Source organism: Nycticebus coucang, chromosome 1 (assembly GCF_027406575.1).
Source record: "Nycticebus coucang isolate mNycCou1 chromosome 1, mNycCou1.pri, whole genome shotgun sequence".
Classification (NCBI taxonomy): Eukaryota; Metazoa; Chordata; class Mammalia; order Primates; family Lorisidae; genus Nycticebus; species Nycticebus coucang.
Genome location: NC_069780.1, coordinates 164,906,685 through 164,921,809, shown reverse-complemented (window position 1 = coordinate 164,921,809; position 15,125 = coordinate 164,906,685). Strand labels below are relative to the sequence as shown.

Genomic DNA, 15,125 nt, shown 5'->3' with positions numbered 1-15,125 from the left:
GACTGCCTATATTCGTAAGATGTATTTTTTTGAGAATTTATTCCTGTCATCTAAGTGGTGGAATTCATTGGCATGAAGTTTTTCATAATGTTTACTTATTATTATCATTTTGATGTTCATAGAATCTGTGGTTATAACTCTTCTTTCATTCCTGATATTGGTTATTTGTGTTCTTTGTGACTTTGGAAACCAAATGTTGAAAATATTGAAGCCACAAGATCAGAAACACCTGCCTCATATTGTTACATGCACAAGAAATAAACATCTGTTATATTAAGTCACTGTGATTTGGGGGATTTTCATTGTTGTAGCAACCAGCATAACCTGACCTAATGCAGATTGTCATTACTGGTTGATATTGCTCATTATACTGTGGGCTTCTGGAGGACAGGGGCCATGACCATACTCCTCTTGGTATTTGTTTCAATGCTCAGCACACTACTTGTTGAATATTAGATTTTCAATAAATGTTTCTTGACTATAAATAAATCACTGAAATTCTTATGTATTTGGAGTCTAGAAGTCTTCTTTCCCTGAGATAAATGACTCAACTCCAACCAGATTGCTTTATTTTTTCCTTCCTCACTTTCTTTCCCCCATTTTTCTTCTCCCTTCTTCTCATTACTTTTTCTTTGTCTTGCCTTTATTAAGAAACATACCTGTAGATAACTCTAAGAGACCTTTTACTAAGATCAAATCTCCTGAATTGTGATCCTGCTGAAAGAAAATTGAGAATAATACAGACATGGGATGGACTTATGTTTGCTTTTGTTTTCTTTAAACAAACAAACCCAATCAAATGAAGCACAACAACTCTCAGAACTCTATGCAAATGATGAAGTAAAAATGGATCCCAGGGAGGAACATCGAGATTACTTGGAAAAACAGCTTTTAAAGGATTCTTCCAGTGATGTCAGTTGAGTCCCTTTGCATATAAACAATAGACTATTTGCAAATTATATTGAGTTAAAGTAGACATAAAGTTCGTATTTTGCTACATCTGAGCATATATTCCTATAAAGTAGTTTCATCGAAAATATTTTTTTGTGTACATTGTTAGAGCTTGTAATTGAGACCACTGACTGGCTAATGAACTCACAAGGGTAGATTGTGTGCTATGTGAGTGGCAAATTTTCCGCTAACATCACAAGGGTATCTGGCCCATTGAGCAGAGTTTGATAATATGCCTTGCTACAAGTATAATGGTAAACAAAATCTTTTTTTTAGTTAGATTTTTGACTGAGTTGGATTAGTCATCTTAAAAAAGACAACATTGGTGAGGGCTCACTGTGGTAAGTGGGATGTTAACAAATCTTGTTGCCACTTATCTGGGCTGGACTGGCCAGGTCTCCAGCCCCTTCCCCCCTTACCTAGCTGTGAATGCAGACCTCTTTGCTATAGAGTTCAGGAACAATTGCTCTTAGGTGCCTGCTTTAGCAGAATGGAGAGAGAGAGAGAGGGAGAGGAGAGAAAGATAGTCTTTGAGGGAGAAGCAGTCTTAGAAGAATAGATCTTAGCAGTCTTTAGCAGAGAGATGCTATGCTGGTGTTCTGCAAGCAAGAGAAGTGACAGAGTCAGAGTGAACGGGTCTGTGATAGAATGAGCTCACCCCCAGCAGCCTTCTCCTCTAGTCTCTTATGGAGCTGATCTCATGGCTTTTACACCACAGGTATAGCAATTGCTGCTGCTCTCATCTCGTGAGCTCTCTCATGCTTGTTAGGAGAGTTAAATCCTCCCCGTGCCCTTTTCACCAAGGTGTTCCATTCTCGAGCTATACAGGTGTTACTTATAATTCTCACGCCTCCTTGCCATATGCTATACGGGCTGCTACAACAAACATGGTACAAAGTATGCAGTTTGGACTCATCTCTTGCCACCATCACCTCTTCACCATGACCTTGAAAATAGGACCAACCTGTAGCCTCTAAAATACTGTGGAAGACACATGGAAAAGATTCAGGTTCTCCGAGGCCTTCTAAGACCAGTCAGCCTCCAGTTCACATGCCTCCAGTTCTCAGGCACACAGGAGCGAAGGTAGGGTCAATCCAGCATAACCCGGACCAGCAGAACTGCTCAACTGACCCACAGACCAGTGAGAAATATTTGAATATTGTTTTAAGCCATTTTGCTTTGGGAGGTCTTGTTCGATAGCAACAGATGGGCGATATAATTTCATTACAACAATATAATATTTACTACTCATGAATCTTCATGTGAGGCTTTTACTCATGATAGTTTAGCCTCTAGGCTCTGGACACTGGCTGCTTGGGGTTCAAATCCAAGTTTCTTTTTTGTTTGTTTTTGGTTTTTTACCTTATTTAACTGTTCCTGGTGCCAAGTAACTAGGAAGCACTATTTGCTAGGCATGTTAAACAAAAATGCTTTGTGCCAGCTATGTGGCAAATGGCTAACATGACCTCTATTTAGTAGATGTGGATACCAAGGCTCAGAGAAGTTGCACAATATTGAAGTTAGTAAGTGACAGAACCAAGATTATGAGTTCAGATCTGACTATACCACACCAAAGTGCAGGGAATGGGGGAACTTATATATTGGAAGGCCACATTAGTTTAGATGTAATCAAATAAGGCTCCATTCAAGAAACTTCAAAACTATTTGTTAATTTTAATGTTGAATGACTTTGTTGTGTCTGCTTTTTGTGGAAAGCATTTGAATATATGGGTGTAGTATGAAGGTCTGTAGTTTCAGTCCATCCTCTAGATGGGTATCAGTCACTTGTGACATTAAGAACATCTTCACAATAAGTGGTTGAAAGCAAGAAAGCATTTTTCAGGCATGTTGCTGATGATGTGGGCATTTTACTGCATTTTTCCATATTTCAATTGGCTCTTTTTTAAACTTAATTTTTATTAAATCATAACCGTATACAATGTGATGATTTGATATAGAATGTAAAATGCTTAAATCAAACTAATTGACATAACCATTCTTATCACCAAAGAATAACTTTAAAATGTCATCTATTGAGATCTCAATCAATTCCATCTGTAGTTCTTTAGGTGCCTTGGTGATTCAACTAGGTGAGGTTGAAATGCTGATTTGAGCGTGAGGTCATGATTCTCTGTGAACTTTTCCTTGTATTCTCCAATTCATAGGCCTCCAACAGCTGCACCTTGTTCAGATAATTTGCATAAATCATCCTGCTAACCATGACCTTTGTTAATCAAGGAAAGTGTTCATCTGAAATTTCCTTTTCAAGAAGTGTTTCAAGAAAAGATAGCGAAAAGATAGCTTTTGCCTAGTGGTGTCTCATGCCTGTAATCCCAGCACTGTGGGAGACTGAGGAGGGAGAATTGCTTGAGCTCAGGAGTTGGAGACTCACCTGAGTGAGAGTGAGACCCTGACTCATGAAAAAAATAGAAAAACCCAGCCGGGCACCGGGGAGAGTGCTGGTAATCCCAGCGGCTTCCGGAAGCTGAGGCAGCGGGGCCCACAGCCCGAGTTTGGGGTTGCAGGGAGCTACAATGCCACTGCACTCTGCTTAGGGGCATAGGGTGGGACTCTGTCTCCAAAAAACCCCAAAAGATAGCTTTTTGAAAAATGCTTATATCATATATAGACTCAGTTTCATCCTTCAAAGAGTTATTCAAGTCATTTTGATTCGACATGATATCACAAAGAAATGCTTCGTTCCTATAGAAATCTTCTTTCAATAATTCACATTGCTGATTCTGCGCTTCATAAAATTTAACTATCTGTTCTCACAGAGATGAAATTTTGGCTAACACCTATCCCTGAGATAGCCCACCCACTTTAGAATGATATGGCAAATCCACTCTGAACATCTCATCATTTAGCTGTTTATGTTACAAAACTGACAATGTTTTGTTGCATTTGCCTGAATACAGTTGACAATGCTATGATTTGTTGTACAGAGAATTTGCTGATGCAAAATACAATAAACAGAAACGAGAGCATCTGGATCTGTTAATACATTTTTAAAAATATGTGCAATAAACCTTTAATGTTTTCCTGTCATATCTTCACTACATTTACCAAATTCAGCTCACCTTCATGACATTTATTTTGAAAGTTGTTGAAGATATCTATTTCCCGTGTTCTGTTCACAAGTGCCCAAAGTGAGTAAATCTTTGTAGCAAAGAAAATTTTCTGTTATGACCAGAATGAAGTATACAGGCTGTACGTAGTCTATAGTATGAGTTGATTCACCCAGTGTGATTGAATAATATATACTGTCTTTTCCTTTTGAAGTATTGCATGAAGTTGCTTTGGTAAGTTGAAGGTAAATTCATGCTGCTGATCAGTTATGGTTCTTGCAAGACATGATTGCAAGAGGGACTTTACCTAACAAATGCAATCAGTGTAACCTGGCTTATTGTACCCTCAATGAATCCCCAACAATAAAAAAAAAAAGCAGTTGTTGGTACTTTGAAATATTATCAGGATCTAAGCATCCTATAGCTTCGACAATGCATTTTTTTTTTTGCAGTTTTTGGCTGGGGCTGGGTTTGAACCCACCACCTCCGGTATATGGAGCCAGTGCCCTACTCCTTTGAGCCACAGGTGCCACCCTCAACAATGCATTCTTTGACAGTTTCTGCATCACTGAATGGCTTCCCCCCTCCCTGCCCAGACATAAGCTACTTGATAAGTTGCTTCTATGGCATTATTTCCAGGTCTTATTGCTGCTTGAAAGGACTGTCTTTGCTTTTCATCTTTTAATTTCTGCAATCCAACATTCTGCACCTCTTCCTCTAATTTAAAATATTTGTGGTCCTTATGCATATTATAATGCTGATGAGCATTGAATTTCTTTAATGTTGCAGTATCATGCATGCAAATCATCTTATCTTTAGCAGAAACAAGATAATATTGCAATTTCCAACCCTCATTAAAAAATGTTTTCTAGCTGAGCCCAGTGGCTTATGCCTATAATCTTAGCACTCTGGGAGGCTAAGGTGGGGGGCTTACTGGAGGTCAGGAGTTGGAGACTAGCCTGAGCAAGAGCAAAAGCAAGACACCATCTTTACTAAAAATGGAGAAACTGGCTGGGTCTTGTTGTAGGCACCTGTAGTCCCAGCTGCTCAGGAGGCTTAGGCAAGATCCATCAGGATCAACTGACCCCAAGAGTTTGAGGTTGCTGTGAGCTAGGATGCCACAGCACTCTACCAAGGGTGATAGAGTGAGACTCTATCTAAAAAAAAAAAAAAAAATCTGTTCTAAATCTGTTTTCTTCCTTCTGCATTCCCTTGGTCTTCTTTGACATCATGGTAAGCAGACAGAATTAAAACACACTGTCAAGCTATGCAACTATTCATAAATTCCACTTCAAACAGAAATAGTGCACTGCTGTTAAAAGCTGATAACAGACTGGTATTCTTGATGCCCATAAACTCTCACCAACCAGCCTTGTGCAGTAGTGGTGCTGGTCAGGCAGAGGAAGTTAGAACTAAGTGTAACAGCTGTCAATTTAGCCCTTATGGCTTACTGGTGTTCTCATTGTGCTGGTCAATCTTGGGAGGATTATTTCATTGAAAATTATTTTATTCTTTGTTATTTTAAGTACATTCATTTTAAAAATAAAATTATAGATTGCATTAATGTACACAGCTATGATTTAATAAAAAATAAAAAAATTATAAAAGGCAATAAATAAATAAATAAATAAAAATAAAAACCAAGGGATTTGTTCAGTAAAATTTGGATTCAGTCAAAAGGGCCTCAAATGCCACATGTGGCCTTAAGGCTGTGGGATCCCCGCCCCATAGCACCTTAGCTATTTTGGCCTTCTTTTGGATATTTCATCCCATCTTCAGCTTTTGTCTCAAGTAGAATTTTTAAAAGATAAATTTGGAAATCTAAGTATCAATAATATTAGCAGAGCAGGAGAGGATGTAATGAAGAAAAATGTGGGCTGTGCCAAGCACCAGGTTTCCCCTTATTCTTTCCAAAGTTGCCTCAAAATTAAACTCCTGTTTATATACATCAATTATGGTCATGAAAAATGAAAATAAATGAAAACTAGGATGCCTAGATGTAATTTATTTAGTACATTCAATATGTCCATAAACCAGGCTTATTCCTGAATATGAGGATAGAGGGGAGAATAAACCCAGCTACACTTGTGGCATGTTTTAAAGAAATGCAGTTTTATTTAGGCAAATAATATTTCTATGGCAAAGGTTGTCATTTAGAAATCCTACTGAACAATTATATGATAATAATTCATATTTTATCATAACCGCTTCTCCACCTCCTGCTAAAGTATATGGAATTACAAATTTCATAAATTGTGTAAACATAGCCATATAGGTTCTTTTCATTGTTAATTTCCTCAGAAAGACAACAATGAAAGAATAATCTAAATTCTGGATCCCAGGATCCATATTACTGAGATTTTATAATTCCTTCATTCACCTTTTGATCATTTTCACTAACAAGCAATGAAATGAACATGGTAAGCTTTTCTCTTTCTTGTCCTCATGCTAACAAGTCATTTAAAACAAAAAACAAAACCCGAACTCAAACCAATGGGACTCAATTCTTTGGGAGCAGACTTTGGAAAAAGTCTGTGTAACCCACAGCCTGGATAATATGCCTCTGCACTCTGGATTCTGTTCTGAAAGCACTTTTCAAAATGTTCAGTTTCTGTTTCCTTTACTCTTATCCAGTAAAGGAGAACCACACTGCCATTTAACAGTTCATGCCTGGAAACAATCTTAGGTTTTTCGGTCTTTCATTGTGTACATCAGACCCCTATAGTGCTTCCACCAAATGTTTGGGAACTGTAATTTGCCACAAGAGTGCAAGACCAGTAACTTCATGTGCACGTGACAAATGTCTGAGCTAAGATTGATGGACAGTCTTCTATGTTGGGGGCGTCCTTGTTGAGAAATGGCTGTTGCATGGACCCAAATCGCCATTTCTAGGGATAGGTCAGTGCCAAGTCCGAACTCGTGGACAGATAATTATTATCATAGTAAAGTAACTTCAAAGAAAGAGAAGAATTCTATGGCCATGAGATCACGGTAGATTTGAATGCAACTTTTGCAGCATTTCATTAGTTTTCCCTGGAACAGTCCAGGAAGTGGCATGCATGAGGCTTTCTGGCTCACAGATTTGCTGTGCTTCTGGCTGAATAAAATATTGAAATCTTAAGAAATATGTTTATTATGGCCATATCTTAAGAAGCTTTTACTTGATCTTGGCAAGGCAAGCCGCTGTTTGAACAATTGAAAACATCTTTTTTAACTGTTTCCAGAAAGCATTTGCAAACACCCTGAAGTAAGGTTACATACTTACAGTTCAGCTCTAAGCCTCAATTAAGGCTGTTGTTGTATAGTGTTTGCTCCCTCTAACAGCCTGACACCATAATAATCTTACACAGTATTCCGAGATAATGAGAAGAATGCCTCACATCTGCTTATGCTCAGAGAACAAAGGGGAATGGGAAGGATGCATCCTGGAACACTTGCAAAGCACCGCCTTTGCTTGCTGGAGACATAGGGTGGATTTTCCCATGGGTTATTTCGCTGCCATCCGGGGACAATGGCACAATGTTCTGGAGAGGTTGGAAAAAGCTTAACATAGATGGGCTGGCCACTCGTGCTGGGGAGTCGGCAAGACTGACCTCATTAAGGGACCATTTCTGAGCTCCTTCAGAATAAAGAATGATTTTTAAAGTTAGTTTATTAAAACAAGAGGAACTGGTTTCAAGTGGATCATAGAAATACTCCAGATATAAGGAGTCTTTCTGACTTGGATCTTTAATCTGCTTTAATCTCTAATGCTGACCTCTGGAACCAAGTGATGGGGAATGATTTTGACTACACCCTTCTAAAATTTTTAGCAATAGATTCATTTGAGTAGAGGTGTGAGATGGATTGTCCTTATGCAATTCTCTGCTTTCTTGAGGTCCTACTCTTTAGAGACAGGATCATAATTCTAAGTCCTCATTAAGTAGGTTATCAAGAAATATCCCGAAAATAGAACACAGCAGATAGGAGAAGACACAGCAAAAATGGAACCCCTCGTGCATGTTTGTGGCCTACTAGGCAATGCTGTGCTCTTCTCTGCTTAACAACACCATAAGAAAAACCATGACTAGCTTATTCATTAATTGAAAAAGTGGAAGCAGAGTGATCGACTGTGGTAGGCACTCATTGATTGAGTACATTCTAGTCTTACTCTTTGTTTTTTTTCTTAATAGAAATCTGAGTTTCCTCCTGGGCAATTTTTTTTTAGGTCTTATCCTGATTGGGCTATCCCTAGAAGCAAACTTGACAAACAGATCTAAGTAAAAGTGGTTTGATCTACTGGCAGGGGGTTGGGAAGTGAGACGGAGAAGAGGGAGTCTGTAAAGGTATATGCTGTACTCTGAGTATTTGTGCCCCTCAATTCATATGTTGAAATGAAGGTGTTGGTATTAGAAGGTGAGGACTTTGGGAGGTGACTATGTCATGGGGGTGCAGCACTCATGAAGGGGTCAGGTGGTGCCCTTAGCACTCACAGAGGCAGCAGGTGGTGCCCTTAGCACTCACAGAGGGGGCAGGCGGTGCCCTTAGCACTCACAGAGGCGGCAGGCGGTGCCCTTAGCACTCACAGAGGCGGCAGGCGGTGCCCTTAGCACTCACAGAGGGGGCAGGCAGTGCCCTTATAAAGAGGTCCTGCAGAGGGCTCTTGCCCTTTGTACCGCGTGAGGAGGTAGCAAGAAGATGGCTGCCTATGAGGAAGCAGGCCCTCGCTGGACACTGAGTCTGTTAGTTCCTTCATCTCGGACTTCCCAGATTGCAGATCTGTGAGCAATAAATTTCTATTTTTTATAAGCCACCCAGGCTTATAAAATATGTTTATATAGCTGCCCAAACAGACTAGGTGTGCTAACCAACCACAGTGAGTTAATGGAGCTCTATCCCCAGGGAAACTCTGGGATAGGCTGTAGAATATACCTCAGTGTTATCCCAAAACCAAGGTTGCTGACATATGTTTGCCCATTCCCCACTAATCATTAGTTGGGGGCTATTTCTGAGGGTGCTGGTTCTGGAGCTTCTAGCTTGCCTTATGCATGAGCCAAGCATGTTCCTGGAGTCAGAAGGGAAAAAAATGCAAAACAAAGCAGGGCTTCAAGCACAGGGTAGCAGGTGTTTGCAGGAAGCACCACTGAGTCAGTAGATTGAGTATTGTGGGGGTGGGGGGCACCAAAAGTCACTGCTTCAGGGCTTGACTCCCTGCCCCCCACCCCATCTCAGGGGATAGACCAGGCGTCCTCAAACTTTTTAAACAGGGGGCCAATTCACTGTCCCTCAGACCATTGGAGGGCCGGAGTATAGTTTTAAAAAAAAAACTATGAACAAATTCCTGTGCACACTGCACATATCTTATTTTGAAGTAAAAAAACAGGAATAAATACAATCACAACGCCTCATGTGGCCCGTGGGCCGCAGTTTGAGGACCCCTGGATAGACTTTGACTGGCTTAAAGCAATCTGCACCGTCCCCCACTGGACACTGCCACTGATGTGCTATTTGCAAATATGGCTCAAATAAGTCTATGTCAGGAAGGAGATTCAATTCTGGACTGCAGATGGCTGTTGCAAAACTCAACCCTCTCTTCCTTATTAGATATGAAGAGGTCTGAAGCCTTGGCAATTGCCAGCAGCCATCTCAGGAGTACATGAGAAGACCCACCTGAGCCGATAGTCTCACGGCTACAGCTGGAGATAGAGAAATGGTCCTGATCACAGAATTTGAGTCCAGCATTAAGGCTTATTTAAAGCTGCATCAGTTTATGGCACCAAAAACTAAGTGGCTGAAAGCAATGAAGATTTATTGTCTCATAATTACGGAGGTGGGGACGTAGCCGCCTTTCCTCTGATGGCTCGAGGGAAGAATCCCTCCACATTTCTTCTGGCCTCTGATGCCTTCTGGAAATCCTTGGCATTCCTTGGCTTGAAGATGCTTCACTCTGATCACACGGCTGTCTCTGCCCTGTGCCTTCACATTGTCTTCCCTTCAGACACGTCTGTCTCTGTGTCCACAATTTCTCTCTTTATAAGGACACCGGTCAGATTGAATGAAGGCCTGCCCTACCGGCCTCGTTTTAACTTGATTATCTCTATAAAGACCTTACTTCCTAATAAGGTCCCATTCAGAGGTACTGGAAGTCAGGACTTCAACAAATCTATTTTGAAGACAAAACTTAACATATAACAGAAGCAAAATTTATTTAACTATGATAGAAAAGCAATATTTCTGTTTCTTTTTTTGTGTGTGTTTGTTTTAAGTGCATTGGGGTTGAGACTTTCCATTGCCCTCGGTGACATCTTACATACCGACTCCTTGACATGTAGTTATGAACAAAATAAAACAAAAACCCCAAATCAAGCAAGGGACCTTTTTCCTGAGAGTTAATGTGACTGGGCTAATCAGAATGTCTGTGCGCCACCAGGATGCATTGCCGAGGTACTCAATAAAAAAATTTCAAAAGGGCTTCCTTTCATTCCTTGATTTAATATTTCCTGAGATCCTTTCTTCTCCCTGTGCCAGGTACTATCCTAGGCATTAAGGAAAAAATAAAAAAAGATACACTTCCCTGTCCTTATGGAGCTTACATTCTAGTAAGGGAGACAGATAAACAGTTTCCAACAATATAATAATTAAACAAGAGAGATCAGTACAATATAGAGCCCATTGGAGAGGACTACAGGAGTAGGAAGTGTCAGGGAAACTTGGAATTTGAGCTCATATAGGTATGATAGGCCTCACTGGGAAGATGACATTTGCTTAAAAAAAAAGTCACACCCTAAGGAAATGGTGTAGTTATTCATGTAGACGAGTCCTAGTGGGAATGTGGCATTCACTCTGGGTATAACTGGAAGCATAAACGGGTTAAGGAAAAGCTTATCCATAGAGGAAAGGCTGTCACCTCCAGGAGATTACAGGTAGCAGTTTTTGTGTTTTGAAGGAAATTTGGTTTATTTCCACCTGACCTGTCTGAGACACCTGGACAACCCTACAGACCAGTGAGCAGGCAGAAAATCAGTCGTGGCAAAGGTGGAGTCCAACTCAGAGCCCATGACAGGCTAACTGTGGCTTTAAGAGCCTTCAGCTAAGACAACACTTCCCAGAGATTGTGGGTATTCCTTCTGACTTCAAAGTTTCAGTACTATGAAAAAGCACAAGAAGGATTGAGTCCATTATGATGTCCCCTGAGGTATATAATTTTTAAGAGAAAAATCTTGGCTTTCTAAAACACCCAGACATACAAAGTATGAAGTATTCAAAAGCCCATGACTGATCACATAAGCATGAAAATCACTACTGCTTCTGGTTGTAGCCTCACAAGTCCTTAGGGATGGAAGAGATACTATACAATGTTTTAGACCTGGTTGAATATACTATTTATGCAAAGGACTCTTCATGCTTCAAAATAACGTTGAGTAGGATAATTTGTCACTTTGCCAGTTGGTACCACTTAGCATAACATTTTTTTAACAACTCCAAATTAAGGCAGCAGCCATCAGTTAAGTAAACAAATCATTTACTCTAGTGCAGTTGGTAGACGTAGTTATACTTTACTACATTATTCATTGTTGCTGGGTAAAAGCTACATGAATAGTAAATGATTATGAGTTTCCTGTATACATGGTGCTAATAATGATAAATGATTGGATACTAGAATAGAAAACTGCAAAAATGTCCCTCTGTAGTTGGAATTAAGTTATTGACATTTGCAGTTGATTTAAGTTGTTAATGTTAAGGTTTAAGTTAATATTCTAAACAAGCAAATAAAAAATAAAAGCAAGAGAGCATCTCCAAGTTGAGAGGCATAAACAAGAGATAAGTTTGCTTCTTTCTGGACTTAATCGTCTAGAGGGAGGTGACAGCTGGTTCTGCTCTCTGAGGTTCCCAGGGAGCTAGATTTCTCTTGTCTTGTTCTGCCATTGTTTGGGCTGTTGTACTCTTCTCCTTAGTTGAAAGTGTCTTGCTGCTATTATGTTGGCTTTCCAGACTTCAGGAAGGGTGAAAGAGAAAGTAGAGAAGAAACTTTCTCCTTAATGACAACGTGGAAGTCCCCAACTCACATCAAACTGGCCAGAGCCTACCTAACTACAAAAGAAAAAAAAAAAAAGTCAGAAAACATCCCTAACTGTGTGGTCATGTCCTGTATTTAAATTCCTAGGTTTCAATTATAAAAATAATGAAAGTTAGAATGAATATCAAGGGACAGTTAGCTTAAGTTAAAGTGCTGTGGTTTCCCTCTGGAAAGGGAATGCTATTTGGGCTATAATGGCCAAATTTTGGAAGGTTTACTTAACAACCACCAGATAGTGAGGGTATGATGTTTTCCTCATGGCTTCATGGTTCAGTTGAAAAGATAGGCAATTAAATAGAAATTAGTGGTAAAGTGTGAAGATGTTGTATTGGGGAGACACAGAGTTCTGTAAGAAACACAGGGCAGGAGAACCTAACCTCCACTTGGGACAAAAGGATCAGTGATGGCTCCCTGGGGAGATTGATGGTAGTTGAGATTTCTGTGGAAGGTATTGTTTGGGTGGAAAGTGGAAATTGTTCCAAGGGTGGGCATCAGAGATATAATGTAACTTTTATTTAAGGAATCTTTCAAAGACAGAAGTCATTTAACAAGGCCACTGCAAGAAATCTTACCCCCAAGGCAGGAGCAAAGGGAAAGCTATGTAGAATTTATCCAGAAAGGAAGTAGGATTACTGAGCTGGAAGGAAATTTTCTTGGCACTAGTCTTGTAGCAAAGTATAGAGTCATGATGGGCCCCAGATTCCAGGTCATCTGCAGTGATTCTAAATGTGGACCTGGTTATTGTTTGGCTGTAAGCGCCAATAAATCGATCACGCTTGTCAACAAGAATTAGAATATTCCTATAATTCTCCATTAATCATGTCTTTTGGAAAGGTAGGAAGTGGTAGAAATCACATCTGTTTTGTTGTTTGGCACCATTGTATTAGGTCTCCTAGTGTTTATCTGGTGTCTCTTTACTAAAAAATGTTGTAAGTTTGAATCATGATGAAATATATTTTATTTGAAGAGTTGTTTTTAAGAATAAATAGCAAATTGTCCTGAAAAAAACAAAAGTCAAGAAAAAATATTGCAAGATAATGATTGGGTGGAAATGGAGGAACTTACTGGAATGTGTTTGGTAGTTTGGAGCAAAACATCTCATTTTTTCCTTCCTTCGAACAACCTATCTCCCTTTGTTGGTATTTATTTTTTATGAGGTTTTAGCTAAAGTGAAGATTCTGAGCTACTGCATGGTTTTCATTTGATCTTTCTTAAGATTGCTCATTTATAGGCACTCACTGAGTGCATAGGGCGAGTAGGAACTGCTAGGAATGCTGGGATTGCAGGTTGTGGGTGGTGCCCAGGGCTGGGGGTTAAGGCTCTGACAGTGAAGAAGGCAAACCCATGTCGGGCCAGAACAGAGCACGGCACTGGAAACTGAAGCATACCACACTTCAGTTATACTTCTGAAAGGCTGTATGTCTTTGGCTAGTTATTCAACCTCTCTTCTGCGGTATTCTCCTTTCACCTTTCCTGCCTCCTTCCCACCCTGTGGCTAAATTCTCCCATTTCCAGTTCTTTCACTGTAGCCAGGATAGGATTATTACTTGCAAAACCAAATCTAGAGCACACCATGGTTTCCTGTCTAAGACTGTTTGGAGAAAGATGATTCTGAAAGTTTTTTCTAGAAGGAAGATTAGCTTCTCCATGTTTTTACTCACAAGATACCAATTTAGGTATCTATCAGAATTCGCTGTCAAACTGAGGCCATTCTGTTCTCCACTATATGTCAGAGATGGGCTAGGTAGAAGAACAGAATGTAGTGAGGTGATTTCTCCCAGCATCTGACAGGATAGTGGCCTGGGGGAGTGGGCCTTATTATTATTACTACAAGCTGGGCACTGTGTCTCATGTATAATAGCCACATTTCATAGAAGGAACAACCCAACAGTCAGCCATTACTATTCCCATGATGTGGTGGCGGGTGGGGTGGGCAGAGAGGCTCCATAACAGCTGATCCAGAGCAGAGAGGATCCAAACCCACCTCTCTCCCTCTCCAACGTCCATGCCGCCCCCCTTAAAATGTTTTCTTGAGCTGGTGAAATCTAGTCACTTAACTAGTCTGGTTGGGTGAGTCCTGCTCCTTTCAGGAATTCAGGTGAATCCCAGCTGTCTGGAAGAGTATACTCCTCCAAGTCTGGAGCAAAAAGGGACAAAGTGAACCGAGAAAGGAAGTTGGCTAGAATATTACTGCTTAAGCTGAAGTCTCACTGGCAACAGCAGACCATTTTTGTTTAGCAGAGTAATTGGAATTCATCAAACCATCTTTCCTTTAGTTGGGCCTTAAAGACACTAATAAAACATTTCCTTTTCTAAAAATTTCTGGAGTTTTGAAAATTTGTTCCAAATTTATGTCCAGACCAGGTGTGCAGAGAATGAATGTGATTACCTTACATACAGTGGAAGTTATTCTTACCCTGTACATTGTGTTGGAATTGTCCCCTCCATAGTCTGGGCTTCTGGAGTGCAGGGGGTGCAACTCCATGTGGAATCCCCAGCACCTAATGCAGTGCCTGGCACATGGCTGAGTGAATGTCCACTGAAATTAACCAGTATCCCGGTGTTTCTTGCTCATAACTAAAGGAATCCAGTGATCACGTGATTTCCAACTTTCTCTGTTGAGGGGAGAAAGTGTGAGCTTAGTTTACTTTTAGTTGTACCTATAGGGCTGGCATTGTCTTTGTGCCATATCTCACCTTCTTTGCGGGGAAAGCCCATTAGCTGTGACAAACTGATTTGGAGGGGCTACAACTCCTGGTGGTCCGTCAAAGAACCCGACAAGTGGGTAGTAACATTTGTAACATGTCCGTTTCATCTGTGAATATAACTGTCAACTTTTCCATGCAAAAGAGGAAATTTGGAAAGAAATTAGGGGAAGCCTATAATAATCTTGAAATATACTAAGTCTGGAGAGCTGTTTGGAAAATGGTTAACTTTTCCCTAGCACAGAAAGAGCAGAAAGCGGCATGTGAACGAGGACAGCTGCTCTGTGGTCTGAGCAGGTCTGTTTGCATTTTTACTGTTAGGATAGCCATGGCCTTTTTGCTAAT

The 15,125-nt window shown here is 40.3% G+C and overlaps 1 non-coding gene across 1 annotated transcript; it reads left to right on the top strand.

The window, feature by feature from the left end:
- The first annotated feature begins 1,045 nt into the window (after nt 1–1,045).
- Nucleotides 1,046–1,199, top strand: LOC128593008 (small nucleolar RNA SNORA62/SNORA6 family). Its single transcript, XR_008382202.1, has one exon. It is a non-coding gene; the product is annotated as a small nucleolar RNA SNORA62/SNORA6 family (small nucleolar RNA).
- Nucleotides 1,200–15,125: the final 13,926 nt, after the last annotated feature.